Source organism: Chiloscyllium punctatum, chromosome 20 (assembly GCF_047496795.1).
Source record: "Chiloscyllium punctatum isolate Juve2018m chromosome 20, sChiPun1.3, whole genome shotgun sequence".
Classification (NCBI taxonomy): domain Eukaryota; kingdom Metazoa; phylum Chordata; class Chondrichthyes; order Orectolobiformes; family Hemiscylliidae; genus Chiloscyllium; species Chiloscyllium punctatum.
In genome coordinates this window covers 55,580,465-55,599,066 of record NC_092758.1, presented here as the reverse complement: position 1 = coordinate 55,599,066, position 18,602 = coordinate 55,580,465, and the positions used below count along the sequence as shown (strand labels likewise).

Sequence of the window (18,602 nt, the reverse complement as noted above, 5' to 3'; positions counted from 1 at the left end):
TCTTGCTTTGACCAGGTATTTGTGTAGCAATCAGGGAAGGTTGGGTTTTGAAGTGACTTCAGACAGGATAGGTCTGGCTTCGAATATTGGGCTAGAGGTGCAGAAGAGTTTTATTTTATAATCATGAGGCCCAGAGGAGTCCCTTTGAACCACACTAAGAAATCTGAAAAACAAATTAGAAAATTACCTTCTGACCCAGGATCTGCCTCTTGACAAGTTTTACCAGATAAGAAAATCAACACTCATTCCCCTTCCACTCTAGCTTCAACTTTCATTTGGAGATGATACTAAATTAATCATCAAGCACACAAAATAAGATTAAAAGCGAAATACTGTGGATGCTGGAAAAATTAAACAAAATAGAAAATAGTGGAGAAACACAGCAATTCTGACAGCAGCTGTGGAGACAGTAAAAAGTTAATGTTTTGACTCTGATATGCTTGCTCTTCCGTCTTGAAAAGAAAATTATACGGGACTCAAAATGTTAACTCTGTTTCTTTCTCCACTGATGCTGCCAAAACTATAGGTTTCTCCAGAATTTTGGTTTTGTAGTACAAGAAAAGGAAAGGGAATTTAATGGGGTTACTGTCATGTGTTATTTTCATCCTCACCCCCACTGCGCCAGCTGACGTTCCAACAGGAACTGACAGAATGTGAAGTTAAAGTCAAAGTCAATCTTTCAGTGACAAACCCCTATCGGATCATCCAAAGTTGTGTAAAAAAGTACTAAATTTCAAGCTAGGATATATAATACAAGGTTAAAAATAAAACACTGATTTATTTTTCATTCATATGTTTAGATATAACACTGGAACTGTTTTAAAAATCCCTCTGAAGTGGAATAAGGCTGAAATTGACGGAAATTCAGTTTGTCAGGTAATTCTAAAAATAGCAGGATGAATAATGGGGATACAGAAGTGTTAGAGAATTTAGCCAAATTAATCAGAGATCACAAACACACAAACCAGACTGAGAACTGACAAGGATTTATTTAACAAATGGTGATATCGTAGAAGAGACTTGACCCCCACTGAAACAGTCACTGACAGGCTGTTCAGAGGGAACCACAGCTTCTTCCTTGAACAGAAAATACAGTGGAGTTTTATACCCTTACAACAATGATGTGAGTTATGAGACAATGGTGTGAGTTGTACAACAAAAAGAAATAAAGTTCATTCATTGAAAAGATTCAAGTGCCTGGAATCTGATACTGAGTTTCTTAACTGACTCAGTTAGTGGTTTCATCCTGGTATCAATGTGTTTGTATTGTTGAGGGGGCAGTACCTTTGCTGCCTCCTTGTCTGGGTACCCTTTGTGAAGACTTGACTTCTAGTGGGAGCAGCTGTACCCTAAGGACATCAAAGGTGACTGGGCTATTGTGGAGTGGGAGGCTCATTATCAGTTAATCTGAAGAAACATATTCTCTTGGTCTGGGGCTGCATGAGTCATGTTCTGAGGTATGTGTGACATCGGGGGTGGCTGGTTTGGCCAATCTGAGGCATTATGGGTAGACTTAATGGCTAAGTGCAGACATTTTGTGTTGTCTGTTTTCTGGCCATGTCATGGGGAGGCCAGGTCCAGTATTTTCTCCCACAGAAGGTAACAATAACAAAGTGAAAGAAGGCTAAGAAAAGAATCAAAATGGAGTTGGGGCAGGAGATAATACATTCCAGCTCTTGGAAAAGTCAAACCTTTATTTCTTAAACACATCTCTCCCGATGCCTTAGCCTAAAGTAGCTATTTTTAATCAGTCTGTTCAGACTGTTATGATGCACCTCTAGAGTAGGTGAGACTTGAATGCTCTGGCCTTCTGGCTCAGATGTATGGACATTACCACTATATCATAAAAACCCTATCAGAACACAACTCTGTTTCTTTAAAATTCTGCTCCATCATTCTTCCTATGAAAATGGATGCATTCACATTCTATATAATCTGTCACCTTCTTTAAAAGTTACTTATTTATATTCCTTTGTTGGTTCTTTATGTTCACCATACTGACTTATAAGATTGAAATTGTCAGCAAGCTAGGATACACTACTCTTTGTCCACATTTTTCTAATGAATCTATTCAGCCATGTTATAGGGTGTATCTAGAGCAAGTGAGTCTCGAACCCAGAATTTCACCACTTCCTTCTCATTTGTTTCTTGATCTTCCTTCCCTTATCTTCCTCCATTTGATTGTTCCAATTATTCCACTGCCTTCTGGATCTTGATACTGGATTTAACCTTGCCACTTCTTTTGGAATACAAGAGCACAACTATAACACATCATAAATTCAAGGAATGGTCTTTGCAGTTGATAAGAAACAAAACCTTCTCTCCAGATAGTGTTTTTTTCTAAAAAATAGAATTCCATTTTAAAAATAAAAAACAATTGCATTTCTTTTCAATATCTTTAGGAGCCTTATCATGAATTCCCTGTAGTCCAATGCACCATTTTCCACTTGAACAAGTAAGTCTAGACTCTTGAGCCAGATGCTTGGAGGCTGTTCAGAGTTGGCACAGGCTATAATTGCTACATAACTATATTAGAAATTGAATGTGTGTGTCTATATATACATATGAAATTAAATTTATCATGGATTTATTTCTCTTTTAATAAATCAGATGAACATTTACTTTAATGTCTTTGTGTAAGCATAATTGTTAACATATGCGAGATTATCTCTCATTTACAGCTAAACAATTTTAGTTGTCTGTTTAACTGAACTAAATGTATCAGCAAATTAGGTCGGACCCAGTCATTTATTTGTAAGTTTTGGATGACTCTAATTTGAAGATTCCTTGTTTTTGGCACAATGAGTGAACCATCAAACTGATTTTACAACCTGTCATGTTACTCACTGTTTAAGTAGCTGCGTTACAGGAAGGAACAAAGTGTTAGCTTACTATAAATCTTGGTTGAGGTCTTATTTACAAAACATTTGTTAGAGATGAACTCACATTAATTGTTGGTCAGTCATGAAAAGCTTTACAGGAAAGGTTGGTTTGGTTAAATATTTGATAATGCTATTAGTATATTAGGGAGGCAATAGCATAATGGCATTATCACTGCACTAGCAATCTGGCAATCCATATAATACTCTGGGGATTTAGCTCAAGTACTACCATGGCAACTAGTGGATTTGAATTTCTTTAAAAAACTGGAATTAAGAGTCTAATGATAACCATGAAACCATTGTCAGTTGTTGATTCTCACTCAGAGCTAAAAGTCAACGAGCTTGAAGCAAGACACAATGATACATGTCCATAAAAGGACTCTCTTGCTTACCCTAAATGCTGGAATTCAATCAGTTGAAAGTAATTAGAATGATGGAATCTTAACCAAAATGCAAAATTAAAGATCAAGTAACTGACTATTAACAACCCTTGGGACACTGCAACCATATGATGAAGGAACAGCACTCCAAAAGTAAGTGCTTCCAATTAAACCTGTTGGACTATAACCTGGTGTTGTGTGATTTTTAACCTCATTTTACATGTGAGTATAGCACGAGTATTACTGATTTTGTGTAATTAATGTGAGCACTTTTTAAATTCAACAAGCTTAGCCACTTTTTCAAACAGTTTCATTTGGTCCGAGAGAATGTTATCCACAAGAGAAAGGATCATTTAAATCAATATTCTTGCAACCAACTGAGGAGGTAGATGAATAAAGAAGGGGAAATATCTTGGGTTCCCCTCCTTGGGAGCTTGATGGTTTTGGGTACCGACACTGGAACCGCAATGAATTGGGGAATGTTACCCAGGGTCTGGTCACAACAAGCAATGACATCATACTGAAAATGGACTTAAAGGAGTTAGCTCACCATCAGTTCTCAAGGGTAGTTAAGAAGAGGACAGAAATGCTGGCCTTGCCAGTGAAGTTGGCGCCATGTGGATGTTTAAAAGTTGGTGCCAGGTTATTGGTTTGTTCATTACTAATGATGTCATGCTTTATGACACACATAATTTTTAACTTTATAGTGAACATATTGCCCAGTGATTGCACAATCCAGCTACTGTCTAATTAAAACATAAGGATTTAAAGAAAGTTCAATATTTTAAATTTTATCTTTCAGAAGATGAAAATTATACTGAATTAATTGAATGCCCATGAGTATTTTAATGACTACACTCAAAGTGTTTACTCAAAAAACATGCTTGGTTTGGACTTGATATTTTTGTTTAATGTTGTAATACCGTATGGTATGTGGATAGCACATCAGATTAATCAGCACTTTGAACTCAATAGCTTATCTTTAAATAATTTTGGAAAAATAAAATGTCAAAATAAAAATATGATAATGTGTGTGAAAGAGGAACCAATACAGTTGTATATACTTGTCAATTTTGTTTGCAATAAACTTCAGAAAATGTTTTAAGCTAAGGGATGGAAAAGAGATCAAGAGATTGGTGTCAAAGAGGCTGAGTCAGAAAGAAGGAAGAGTAAAAACTCTGTGCCACAGAGAGGCGCAAGTTAGAGGAAGAGAATAACACTGCTCAGGTAAGTGGAAATCAGAAGCCCTCTCTAAATTGTGATACTTAGTTATTCTAAATGTGGGGTAAGCATTAGAACTGCCCAAACTGTCATTTTGTCACATGATCTAAGGACTCCTAACTATCAAATGGAGCACAGAAAAGAAAAACATTCAGGGTTGAATATTCCCATTCTTTGGAAAAGTGTTTCTTTGAGTCAGATTCATGGAACAGGTCTGCCATGGCCCATGTTGGTTTCTCTCATACAATATTTTGCTCTTCAGCTTATTCATTTTGTGACCGGCCTCTCCATTACCTGCTTCATGGAACCATGAAGGAGGAGAGGTGGAAATCCTCACCGCTGTCAGGACTTTGTGACATTCACACCACTGGCACCATGCTTAACCTCCAGCACCACAGCATCTTAGACAATGAAAATGAGAAACTAACCTTCACACTGTGATCCTGCACAATTATCCTGAAGAAGATGACACAGAAAGATAAGCAATCACATTGATTCACTGACAGGGATTGTGGAGGTGCTAGTGGACAGTAGGATGGAAGAAAGTTCAGTGCTTTTCTTGCTGAGGAGAAGGTTGAAGGCCTGGAATAGCAAATGGCATGCTGCTGTTGCATGTACCTGGTCTGACGTTCATGTTGGAAATTGGTGCAGTCTAGTTTCTCATGGAAGGCGAGGAGAATTGGAAGCTGCATTGAAATCAGGAAAGTTTGGATAATAATGTGAGACAAATGAGTAGAAATAAGGTAGTCACTGCTCATTCGTGATATTCAGAACTTACTATATAAACAGCAAGGGGAAAATTGGAAATTCTTTTTTGACATTGCTGATCTTTTTTTCCCATTTTTGTTGTATTTTCCCAACATTCTCACTGTTGCCTATGTGGCTGAAAACGGTGAAAACTCTGCTCCATCTCTTTCCACTCCAACATTAGAGAAGATCATCAATGATGTCAGGGAACAAATACCTCATAGTAGCAAAACATGGAGTTGATAAAGGATCTGAAATTTATTTGTGCAACTGAACTTACATTTGAAATTTAAAATGAAATTGGCACTGACACGCTAGAAAAATGAAAGACAGTACCTCTCATAAAATCCTGGAAGCCCCAAAATACTGCTCTTTAACAGTGTCTCTTCTTAGAATCCCTACAGTGTGGAAACAGGCCCTTCAGCCCAACAAGTCTACACCGACACTCTGAAGAGCAACCCACCCAGACCCATTCCCCTACATTTACCCCTAAAAAATACACCTCATACTATAGGCAACTTTAGCAGGCCAATTCATCTAACCTGCACATTTTTGGACTGTGGGAGGAAACCGGAGCACCTGGAGGAAACTCATGCAGACACAGGGAGTATGTGCAAACTCCACACAGACAGTTACCCAAGGCAGGAATTGAACCCAGGTCCCTGGCGCTGTGAGGCAGCAGTGCTAACCACTGAACCACCATGCCACCCTGACTACTTAGGTAAAGTTGTAATTAGAACAAACAGTTTACACAAAGATAATATTCAGGTGACCAATCATGATGATATTATTTGAGGGATAAATATTGACTCAGGTACTAGGAGTTCCCTAGCTCTTCTTTGGGATAGTGCCATGGGATTGTTTACATATGCACAATGGAGGGAATAAATTAAACTTCACACCCAAAAGCGGCAATTCTGACAGCACCACCTCACTACTGCACTAGAGGTGGGTCTAGATTTTTTATTCAACTCTAGAGTTTAACTTAAACCTGACCATCTGACTCAGAGGTGAGAATCCTATCATTGAGCCATGATGCTTGAAGAATGAATATTAACTGCACAGAGGTTGGTATTCTGTCACCCTGTCACCCTTTTTTTACATGTGCACTGTACATGGAGTCTGACCAGCTAGCTCAGTGCCAATCCCTAGAGTGAGGAGACTCTCTGAATCACCTGTTTATATCTGTCAGCCAGAGGGCCCTGATTTGCCCAGGTTAACAGCCCAATCAGGGATCTCACTTTCTATGAGATCCACCTGGCTGACCTTTTTCCTGTCTGAGAAAGGAAGTTAATTGTACAGTAAATGGTAGAGGTTAAGTTGCCGTAGTCCCATTAGACCATGGGGTCATTCTCTCATTATAAAGAGATGAATGATGGTGGTTTAACCGGCAGGTGATCAGGTCTCTGGTGCGGATGAGAAGGGGAGTCCTTCCAAGTAACTTCAGCTGGGACAGAACAGAAAACATAATGTTGACGTCACTCACCAGCCACCTAGCCAACTGAACAAACCAATTTCCTAATCAAAGATTTGTAATCAAAGTGATATTATATCCTACATTCCATTTTCCTCATTGTTTCCTCTACTTACAGGAAAGCATCTGAAATAATGCCATGAAGTCCGATATCCCTTCATCAAGTCACCCTTTATTTACATAAGCACAATACCTGACACTGACCCAGTTCAGAGCTGGTTCCAAGATGATCAGATCCCCTGACACTCCTGTTTATATCTGTTAGCCAGGACTCCCTGATTGGACCAGGTTAACAGCCCCAGTCAGGGAACTCACTTTCTATGAGATCCACCTGGCTGACCTTTTTCCAATCACTGCATCCATCCCCATCTAAGTCCTGGGATGTGAGCCCATTCTTTCTCCTCTAACTTCTCCTAGGTAACTTTCGCAGCAGGTCTGGTTCCTCTGACACTACCTTGGATACTTGTGGCATATTACAGAATGCAGCCCATCTCTTATGCCCTTAGCATCTCAGAACAAATTAATCTCTTTCTTCAAGCAGAAACGGCGTTGAAGCTGCAACATTGGCCGTGTCCATCTTGTCTTCAGAGGTTTCTGTGATGCTAGGTGGAGGTGGAGAACCCATGGGTTCAGGCAGCCATGCTGGATGTTCTGAGGGGCCGGGTATGTAATGCTCCTGCCTGTTTGTGAGGTTGCAGCTTTTCTGTGGTCTATGTACCTGCTCAGGACCATCTCTCCTCCCTGAACTTTGTACATCACAGGACCTGACCTCACATCAAACATGCCTCTTATCCATGCAGGGCCATTCTAATGATTCCCACAACAAACTTCATCCCCTGAAGTAAACTGTCTCTCTTGCTTAATGGAGTCCTGTGTTCAACATTAGTGATCCTGATGCTGTTTCATCTTCCCCGCTAGATCTGAAAAGATCAGGTTTAACCTGGTGTGGAGTCTTCTTGCTGGAGCTATCTTGGTAGTTGTGTGAGATGTAGCCCTATAATCAAAAAGGAACCAGGACAGTTTGGTATCGAGTAAAGCTGTAAGCTATTTTTTTAAACCTGCCTTCAAAGTTTGGACTGCTCTTTTTGCCAGACCATTGGTCAATGGATGGTATGGAGCTGTCCTTACATGACAAATGACATTAGACTTTAGGAAATACTCAAATTTCCCACTGGTAAATCATGGCCCATTGATTGTGACCAACACCTCTAGGAGTCTGTACATTGCAAAAGATGTTCTCAGCTTTTTAGTTATCATCCCTGTGTTTGACAAATAAACTCTATGTACGTACAACTATTTTGAATGGGCACCCATAATGACTAAAACATACAGCTCATGAAAGGGCCACAATAGTCAACACATAACCATCATTCCTGTGAATGTGGGGGAGTAGATAATAGTAATTTTTGTCCTTGTTGGCATGCTGGAGGCTGTCCCACCAATGCGGCTATATTTACCAAACCTGCCCAGGACACATAACTTCTCACCAACATCTTCATTTTGGAGACCCCTGAAGCACCCTGGTGCAGTTCAGCCAGTATCTAGCAGTGATTTTTGCTCAGAACAATCACTCTTGCTAATGATAATGTGCCATCCTGTATGGTGATTTGGTCTCTCCAGGTCCAATAAGATTTTAATACTGACTGTGATGACCCTTCTGTCACCCCCATCACACCAGCTGTTTTAGTGTTTACAGGGCAGGATCTTTTTGTGTCCATGGCGTGATTTTGTCAGTGTTGACCAGAAGGTGGCCTGAAAGTCCTAATTGCCATGGAGCACAGTGGAGGCTGGGATGTTAAATGCCTTCAAAGCAGAGATTGATAAACTCTTAATCCCACAAAAAATTAAGGGCTACGGGGAAAGTGTGGGTAAGTGGAGTTGAAATGCCCCGTCAGTCATAATTAAATGGCAGAGTGGACTCGATGGGCTGAATGGCCTTACTTCCACTCCTATGTCGTATGGTCTAAAGTTTAAAATCAGAGCGGATTCTTCTAGCGATGCCATCACCGGTGGTGTATCTGCCAGTGGAAGGCAGCTCAAGGCCCGTGGCCTCCTGGATGATATTCCAACTTGTAATTGTATGCACACAGAATAATAGGCCACCACTGATTTCAACCTGAAGCTATGGGTGGCACAGCCCTGTTCTCTTTAAGTAGCCCTAGCACGGGTTTGAGGTCTGTTACTATTACAAATTTACGTCCATAAAGGTATTGATGGAACTTTCTTACACCAATGATGACCGCCAAACATTCCTTTTCCATCTGGGCATATCTTTGTCCGGTATCAGACAAAATCTGAAAAGCATAGACTATTGGGTGCTCCTCTCCACTGGGCCATCGGTGTCAACACTACTATGATATTATATGGGGAGGCATTGCATGTGAACACCACAATCAGTGATACAGCCGCACCAGTATCAGCCTCTATTAGAACTGGCTGATGATTTAAACAGTGGTTTATCTTGATTGGTTCTGATTTGGATGTTGCTAAGCAATTTAACTTCCAAACCAGCTGTGGGCAAACTTCCCAGGGTGTGCACTGTCCTGGATACTGGCCTGTGAGTTCTCTTACTCAATTCAGGCCCATTGGGACAGTTTTGCTGTCTTGAGTCTTCATACTGGCAGCAACTACAATGGTCTGCTGACTGGAATCCTCGTGTAAAGTTTAATCGTTTAGTCGAAGCTTGGCTTTGTTTTGGGGTTTAGCTGTGGGCTGACCTAGAGTCCTTCTGTTCAGATATGTCTTGACTGAGGCTACGCCTTCACTCAAGTGCTATTGCCCAAGCTCAACTGATCTGGTGAGGGTATCCACTTCTGTCGGAGTACCCTGTAACTCATAAGGTCTACTTGCTGCATTTTCTACTGATAAAGCCAGTTCTAGTGTGTTTGAAGTTCAGCTGCGCTTCAGCTAGTAGACATTTTTGCATGATCACATCATTAATCCCACTGACAGTGCCACTGAAATAACTCTACAATGGCTGGTATCCTGTCACCAAGTCAATCTTTATTTACAGGTGCATTGGACATGACACTGACCCAGGTAGCTCAGAACCAGCTTCCTGGAGTGAACAGAATCCCTGACATGTCTGTTGATTTCTGTCACCTAAGACTCCCTGTTTGGGCCAGGTTAACAGTCCAAATCAGGGAAGTCATTGACTCCCTACAGTGTGGAAGCAGGCTATTCAGCCCATGGAGTCCACATCACCCCCTTTGCAGAGCAACCCACCCAGAACCATGCCCCTATCTTATCCCTGTAACCCTGCAATTCCCACAGCTAACCCATTTAGTCTGCACATTCCTGAACACGATAGGCAATTTTGCATGGTCAGCCCACCTAAATCTTTGGACTGTGGGAGGAAACTGTTCAGAGGGACGATGTGTTTTCTCCATGCAAACAGTTGCCTGAGGCTGGAATCAAACCCATGTGGCTGGCGCTATGAGGCAGCAGTGCTAACCACTGAGCCACCATGCCACCCCATCATATTCTGAGATGTCTATCTGACTGACCTTGTTCCAATCACTACAGAATCTGTTGTAGATTTTAATCTGCCAATGTTCCTCTTGTCTTAAATGACACTGAGGCAAAAGAAGTATTCATTTCTCCTGACTGATTGTATTACTGATGCATGTTTCAATAACCAGCAATTTAATCCGCGCTTTAAATGGTGCCCGTTGATTTTGTGCTGACTGCTTTTATCATAACTGGCTGTAACTGTCCTTAATTGTCAAAAAGCATTTTAAATGTATGGCTAATCAGTTTGAAGTCCCGATGAGAGAAGAAAATGACTAGTTTGTGAGAAAAGGATCTCCTACAATTCTTTCAAATTTCAACCATTTTCCTGTAGCTCCTTGGCAATTTTCCCTGCACCAAGTCATATGCCCTAATTACAGTTGATCACAAGTTGCATTGTTCGAGTTCAAGAATGAGAAAGCCCGTGCCACTGCTTTTCATCTGTCTCTTCCCCCCATGTATGTATTCTATAAGAGGTGTGAGCAAATGCAAGAATCTGTTTTCTCAGAATTGTTTCATTTCTTTCTCCCTTTTGTGTAGATGTGTTCGTCTCCATTTCTTTGTCTCGCTTTTAGATAAAGATAAAAAGATACACTCTTGCTCCTCTCATTCCAATAACAAAAAGTAGGAGATTTTCTGTGCAAACCTCCCTCAAAATAAGATGCCCATGTTCCTCTTTTACATTATTGTTTAAAATCGTTTATTCAAGCAAAGACTCTATTCCGTTGTAGCTGCATTTCCAGCTTCTAAGCATATCACTCGCAGAGAATCACATTGACTCATGAAGAGAATCTTCCCAGCTGTGCTTGCAGAATGTAGAATGCTGGCAGTTGTAGGTTGTGTTGCTAGCTGACTATTGCATGTTCTGATTTTCTTCAGCTGTCAATATTGGCTCTCTCATGCCTACAAGCTCAAGCCTAAAGGCTCTCAAAGATGCAAACCATTGTGAAACTACATGTATTTTAAACACAGAAAACTTAATTTTAACAGTAACAATAGTTTCCTGAAAATATTGTAATTTTATCTAAGTACTTCCCACACCTTTGGTTTGTGGTTTCTGTACCTGTTCAGTATCGAATTATTGCCAGTTTAAGAATATACGATTTGAGCCAATTAACTGCAAAAGATTTTTGTTTACCCACCTTACTGAAATGTGACAAAGGAGGTGTGATGTTGACTTGCACACTAGACATGACATTGCTGAATTTCCTCAAGAGGTCTTTTAGGAACAGATATAAGCAGAAATAGCTGCTTGGTTACTAGCTGAACCCCTGACCACATTTCATTTTCCAGAAATAAATAAATCTGTATGAAGCAGGCTGACGATCATGTCAAGACTGCACAACTGGGGTACTTGCCGGGGGAAACTCAGTGGAACTGATCAGACTATTATAGTGCCTCTCCAGAGTAATTCAAAGCAAATAGCTTGTGATGTTTTTGAGAAGCAGTTTCTGAATTGACCTGTAAAAGCCCCAAAGCAAGTCTTTCAAAGTTATAATGCTTTCATTAACGTAGTGCCATTGGATAGCGGGGATTCACAGGCATTTTTAAATTCAATGTTAAGATGAAATTGTGAGAATTATTTGGATGATTCCATGTCCACAGTTACATTAAATCGATCAGAATCTTACTGTGCTTGTCCTGGCAACATCCTAGTTTTGGTAATATCGTTGATTTGTACTTTACTCACTTATTTTCTTCCTTGTCAAACAAGGGGGAAAGGGTGAAAGACATTAAGACAAATCTCTTGTGCCCTTTGCTTTCTATTTTAAAGATTCTCCCTTAGACTGAATGATGGTCACCATATCTTTCACCAATTTTCTGGTCCCTAGTTAGTGAAACCTCAAATGTTGGTACAATAAGTGGGCCCTACTACTTGCCAGTCAGAGGAGCAGAGAAGCAACTGGGAACAAATCCAAGAAGCAACAGAAACACAAGTCTGATTTTTAAAAATACATTTGCCTTCATACCTTTCCAAATCTCATCAGGGTCGTGGAGTGATCCTTTTTAATTTATCAGGCTACAGTAAGTTTCTCAAGACCCTGCCACAACATTCAAGCCTGTGCCTACCAGCTCCAAGTTTGGCTTTGCCAACCTCTCCGTGCAACCCACTTCCAGAGCCCAGGAGGCCCAGAAATCAGAGGCAGCAAGCATGACAATGTCCTCTGCACCTGGATAAAGAGATTTCCCGAGGCAAAAAACAAATCAGGAAAGTCTGTTCTTCAGGCTTGGACTTTCAGCTTTTCGTATAATCGACTGGAATTGGCTGAAGGTGTATTAAATATCTCCTTGGCAAGCACAGTGCTATCAAAATGTATAATATCTTATAGGCAATTGTGTAAATCAGAACAGAAAATATTGACAGTGTAGCAGTTAAGAAACTCAGCAGTGTTGAGCATGTTATTTGGCAACAGGCCCTTCAATAAAACAAAATGTGAAATTTTTATCCAAGGAATGTCTAACTTTTTTTCAATTCAGTTAATATATACTGTGGATCTATCACATAATTTGAAATTTTAAAAAATGAATATATTATCAAAATAAAATTATAAAAATATTAGTACCTGTGGATTCTGAAATCTGTGCTGGCAGTTGGTTTGGATCAAGCGTTTTCTATAAAAACTAAGCGTTAACAATTCAAGGGCATTGATGACAAATTTAGAAGAGCCTTGTGCCTTCTGAATTATAATTCTCTGTTCCAAATAATGGTGCCTTGTTGACCATCTGTCATGTTGTTCTCGACTGTTCTGCAGGGATTGTACATTTCCTGATAAAAGATCCAGCTAGGTAGGTCAAGTTACATACATCTCTGCATGGTGATAAGATAAAATCAGAGTTCAGGTCAGGTCCCTATATTAATACAGTTCTGGTTTAGCGTAAAATGACTGCAATAGGGAGGAAGAAGCCAATTCATGACTGCCACTCAGAATGATTGATGTTTGGTATGTCTGGTCTATCGTTACCACTCTTTCGAAATGATAGGCAATTAGTTTATTGACTCATCATGATTATGACTGTTTATCTCTGAAAAAAAACTAAAATGGTCTTTCCATCTTTAAGAATACATGAGGTTACATTTTCTATTAACTTCTCATGATTATTTCAGTTATCACAACACCATTCATCTTAATTATCACTCTTAACTCAAATGTCACATTGCATGCAATTAAAGTATAACACCAATTAAATATCAATAATGGCATACAAATTCACATATTTTCAAATTAATGAATGAGTAAATTAGCATTCAAAAAAACAACACGGGTTGGTGAATTTTTGCCACAGCATGCTCAGCCCAATCTTCATTCTCTTGAATGTGGCTGTCCACTGAGACCTCAATAGCACTGAAAATATATTTTTATTAACAGACATTAAAATGAACAAACTCACTGAATCGGCAGAAAAGCACTTTGCCTTGTTAATCTATTTGCACATCTATTTTGCAAAAATAATTTTCAATTATTAAAAGAAGTACCCTTTATTTGAAATTGATAGAAAGCAGCCCAGAATGTTTTTAAAACTCGCTAACTGCAGAATAATAATCTTCTGAAGTAATGTTTACAGAGTATTAGATGTATGTATATATTGAGCTTTCTATTGGCCCTGATACAATTTGAGTAATTCTCAGTGGTAGTTCCACGTTAACCAGATCCATCAATCCAGGACATTTGTATACCCAATAAGAATGCAGGGCTTTCCAGGCACTTTTTTTCTCTGGTTAATACCTGGCTAGTAGCTGATAGGAAGTTATGATGTTAAAACTTAATTGTTCATAATATGTAGGCATCCTTGGCAAGAGTAACATTTATTGCTTATCCTTAACTGCTCTCAATAAGATGATGTTGAATTGTAAAGATAACCACATACACCAGAGCATAGAAATTTTCCAGGACCTGTGTGACATGGGCTATAGCGAGACATTTTGGAAAATTAGATGAGACATCAAGCAAGGTCCTTCTCAATATGAAGACTGAAAATTCACTCATTCCAACCAAGTTCTAGATGTCAAGACTAGATTCTAGCGAGTGAGGGGCAGGGATTATTGCTAATTATTATTCCTAATTATTACTTAATCTCACCTCATTAATATACAGTCTCTGATTTAACCACCTGCCAAATAGAAAATAGATGCTGAGAATTCCTGACAGCAGGTACCTGGCAGCTCCAGCTCACCACTTGCTCCTCTGGAGCTCCATCCTGGACAGTCCGTACCAGCGTCTGATGCCAATATCATCTGCTCTTAATGGGCAGTGACTGCAAACACCCGATGTCCATGGATATTGGTGTCCAACATGTACCAACTTCACCACACCCTCATGGCAAGTGTCCGATCCATGTATAGCAAATATCAACACTTTAGTGCAATAATGCACTGGCACTTAACATTGCAATGCTGCTTCAAGGACACTGTACACAAGGGATAGACTCCAAGATTATGGATTGGATCAGGTTACATTTCAGGGTTGCTAGTTCACTCTCTTGGAGCTCACTCACCTTGAGCCTATTTGAATGCTCACAGCATCTCTGCTTTGCCTTGCCCTTTTGTGCATTGGTTCCTTAGGCAGAGGTAAAAGGCTCACATTACTTCAGTCTTGCCTTGCATTTTAGTACAGATATAAGGCCAAGAATCTTGTCATGATTGTCAGTAGTCAAAAGGTGGGCATACATGGCAAACATAATGGACGTGACTCAGCGTTGAAGGGGTGTGGTCCTTAGTCATGTCAAGTTCAGTCAGGGGTCATGGCTCAGTAAGTTAAGGGCAACCTCTGATATCAATGCAGATGCTTGTGCAAGGACAGTTGACCAATCAAGGTGGTCAATGACAGCTTTCTGTCCTTGTAAGGGGTAAGAAGCCAAATGTTGGTCACCCCACCACCTGTCTTGGTTCTTTCTGCCTTATTGTGGGGTGTTTTCCCCTGAAATGAGAAAAAGGGAGAAATTAAGTAAGATGAAAGGAGATGGCATAGCTATTAATGTTGGTCCAGGTGAAGGATAGGTGGTGAGGTTTCCCTGAGAAAGTGAGTAGGCAGTGTGGAGGACAGGAAGAGTTCATAGTGTGGGGGTTTGAGGTGGGTGGTAGCAAGTGAAGCATGTTACATGCAACTGTGAGAGTGGTAGTACATGAATCTTTGTAGGAAGTGGATGCAGTAGCAGAGACAGAGTGAGTGTGAGGAAGCAGACAGATGTTGATAGCACTTACTGTGTCAGAACAAAGAAAATCATTGCTTTCCCCCACTGACTGGTGTTGTTTGAGATGGCTAACACAGCTCTGACCTGGGTTGCAACCTGGGACTAGGCTGGCAGGTTCTGGTGACTTGGACTCCTCTGGTGGTTCTTGCGAGGAGAAGGATGGGGGTAGAGAGGACAGGGTGGAGCTGATGGACCTCCACTGCATCATCCTGTCAAATCAGGACATCCATGTCGCTGTCTGCAGACTAGGGTACCACTTTCCTCTGATGCACTACATTTGGACAAATGTCACAAACCATGTAGGACTGACAGTACTTTTACCAAGTTCACAACAGCTTTTTAAAGATGGCAACATTGCCAGGGATCCTGGGATATCCCAACTGTGGGAAATACTTCTGCCTGTGGTGAATTGGGAGAATCAGGCTAGCATTAGACAACAGGGGCACCACACAGGGACATGGTTCTTAAGCTTATGACAATCACATCAGAAAACACTCCGAGTAGAGAGAAACCCTCCATGAAACTCCATAAAATTGACATTTAGCCAATTTCTGTTGAGATTCAGTCTATAATATACAAATACACCATGAAATACAAAGACCTATCAGCCTTAGGAATGCAAGTTAAGACATTTCAGCTCACCACTTATTCCACCATGACATTTCAAACGCTAGTTCCTCACTAAATGATCAAAGTAGAAATTGGAAAAAACCAAAGACTCCTGAACTAAATCTGATCCTTTGATCCAATATAAATTTAGAGGTTTTTTTTCAGGATCTTACTACTTAAGAAAGGCAACAGGACTCCTACATATGCTTATCAGGTGTCATAAGACCATAAGGCCTTAAGATAAAGGATTGAAGTGGGCCATTCAGCCTATCGAGTCTGCTATTTCATTCAATGAGATCATAGTTAATCTGATCATCCTCAATTCCACTTTCCTGGCTTTTCCCCATATCTGTTGATTCATTCCCTTCTGATTAAAACTGTAACTGAAGAAGCTGTTCCTAGGTACCTTTGTACCTAGGATGGCACTGTAAGTGGCAACCTATAAACTTTTCACTGTACTCATTTATTACATGTGACAATAGAACTAATTCTAATGCTAAAAATCTCTTTCCTATCAGCTTTGAATCTATTACATGATCAAGTCTCGAGACCCCTCTGAGGTGAAGAATTCCGCAGGTTCATTATCCTCTGAAAGAAGAAATTCCTCCTCATCTCTATTGAATGGGTCACCCATTACTCTTAGATTATGACCTCTGATGCTAGACTCTTCATCAAGTGAAACAACCTTTCCACATCTATCCTATTAAGTCCCCTAAAGTTCTTTACCTTCAATAAGGCTGTCTCTCATTCTTCTAAACTCCAATGAATAGACGCCTGTCCAACTCACGCGACAATCCCTCCATACCTGGGATCAACATAATGAACCTTTTTTGGACTGCAACCAATGCCAATGTATGTTTCCTTAGGTAAGTGGACCAACACTGTTCACAGTATTTCAGGTATGACCTCAGGAGTGTTATACATTGTTTTATTTTATTCTCCAGTCCCTTTTACATAAAATCCAACATTCCATTTGCCTTCCCTATTATCTACCAAGCTTGGATGTTAGATTTTTGTGATTTATGGACAGTTTTTTTGAAGTATCTCTCTATTTAATTAATACCTAGTTCCTCTCTTCTTCCTGTCAAAGTGCATAGCCTCACATTTTCTGTTATATTCCATCTTCCAAGAAGAAGTCATACCAGACTCAAAATACTGACTCTGTTTATCTCTCCATACATTTTACCAGACCTGCTGAGTTTTTCCAGCATTTTCTCTGATTGTTTCACATCAACAGCATCCACAGTATTTTGCTTATATGCAGCCCAGAGAGGTCCGCACCCTCTAATTGGGTGAAAAGTGAGTGAGCAATATGAAATGGAACTAAGGGCCAAAAGATCCATCTTCTGTAGATGCATAAGCTGGTTGTTTGTCCTAGTGCACAACGCGACCTGACAGAAGCAAACAAGCCAAAAGGTATATCGGAGATCCAGACTGAAGTGGAAAAGGGAAGTGGATTCTGAATTGGTCTGAGGTCAGCCATGGGAATATGATAAAGCTGGCAGTTTGCTGATGCTGACTTCGGTAGCTGAAGGGTAGAGGAGGATGCTGTTGGTGGAGCTATCAAGGACACATGGATGAAGGGACGTTGAAATAGAGGCCCACAAAGGCAAGTGACTATCTCCATCGGTCAAGTGACCACTCCAAGTTTCAAGTCAGGGATTGTCTGCATTTAGTCTCTTGAGATAGGAGGGGAGGAATTTCAAGCTTCAATCCCTTGAGTTCAAGGCATACTTTTTTTTCAATTTTGTGACATTTTCCCACATTTGCTGCCATTGCCCAAAAGCTGAGAAAAATCTACTCTAAGGTTTGTGAGTCTTTTTTCAGTTGCTAATTAGATTAGATTAGATTAGATTAGATTACTTACAGTGTGGAAACAGGCCCTTCGGCCCAACAAGTCCACACCGCCCCGCCGAAGCGTAACCCACCCATACCCCTACATACCCACCCATACCCCTACATCTACATCTACCCCTTACCTAACACTACGGGCAATTTAGCATGGCCAATTCACCTGACCTGCACATCTTTGGACCGTGGGAGGAAACCGGAGCACCCGGAGGAAACCCACGCAGACACGGGGAGAACGTGCAAACTCCACACAGTCAGTCGCCTGAGGCGGGAATTGAACCCGGGTCTCCGGCGCAGTTACAGTTTTAATTGTTTTTGTACAATCAATTTGTTACTCTAAATTTTAAATCCTCTCCTCCCCACTGCTTCAAGACTCCTGATTGCCAAGAAAGGAATGATATTTCTGCTACCCAGTATTGTCAAAGTGTAAATGATGGAAGATATGCCAGGTAATGCATTTCTGTTGTTAATATTTAATTTGAATACACGCACTTAACAGGAGGAAAAACTCCCTAATGTTCTTCCCTCAACTGCCTGCTCAGACACCACTCATAATATGGATAAATGCTCACACAATTTGTTTTGTCATGCCCTAAATTGAACTTTATGTAATGAAATACGACCGGATGTGCAAACTAAAAGGCTATTTCCCAGGATCATAAATCTGGGCCTTCAGCTAACAGTCAAATTGTTTGATCCCTTCCATTAGGACTAATTTAAAAGCAAATTTAATATGGA

General features: G+C 40.4%; 1 protein-coding gene across 2 annotated transcripts in view; it reads right to left on the bottom strand.

Moving 5' to 3' along the window:
* htr4 (5-hydroxytryptamine receptor 4) overlaps nucleotides 1-18,602 on the bottom strand; it is a 205,705-nt gene that overhangs the window by 102,669 nt on the left and 84,434 nt on the right. The gene's annotated exons all lie outside the window — the stretch shown is intronic.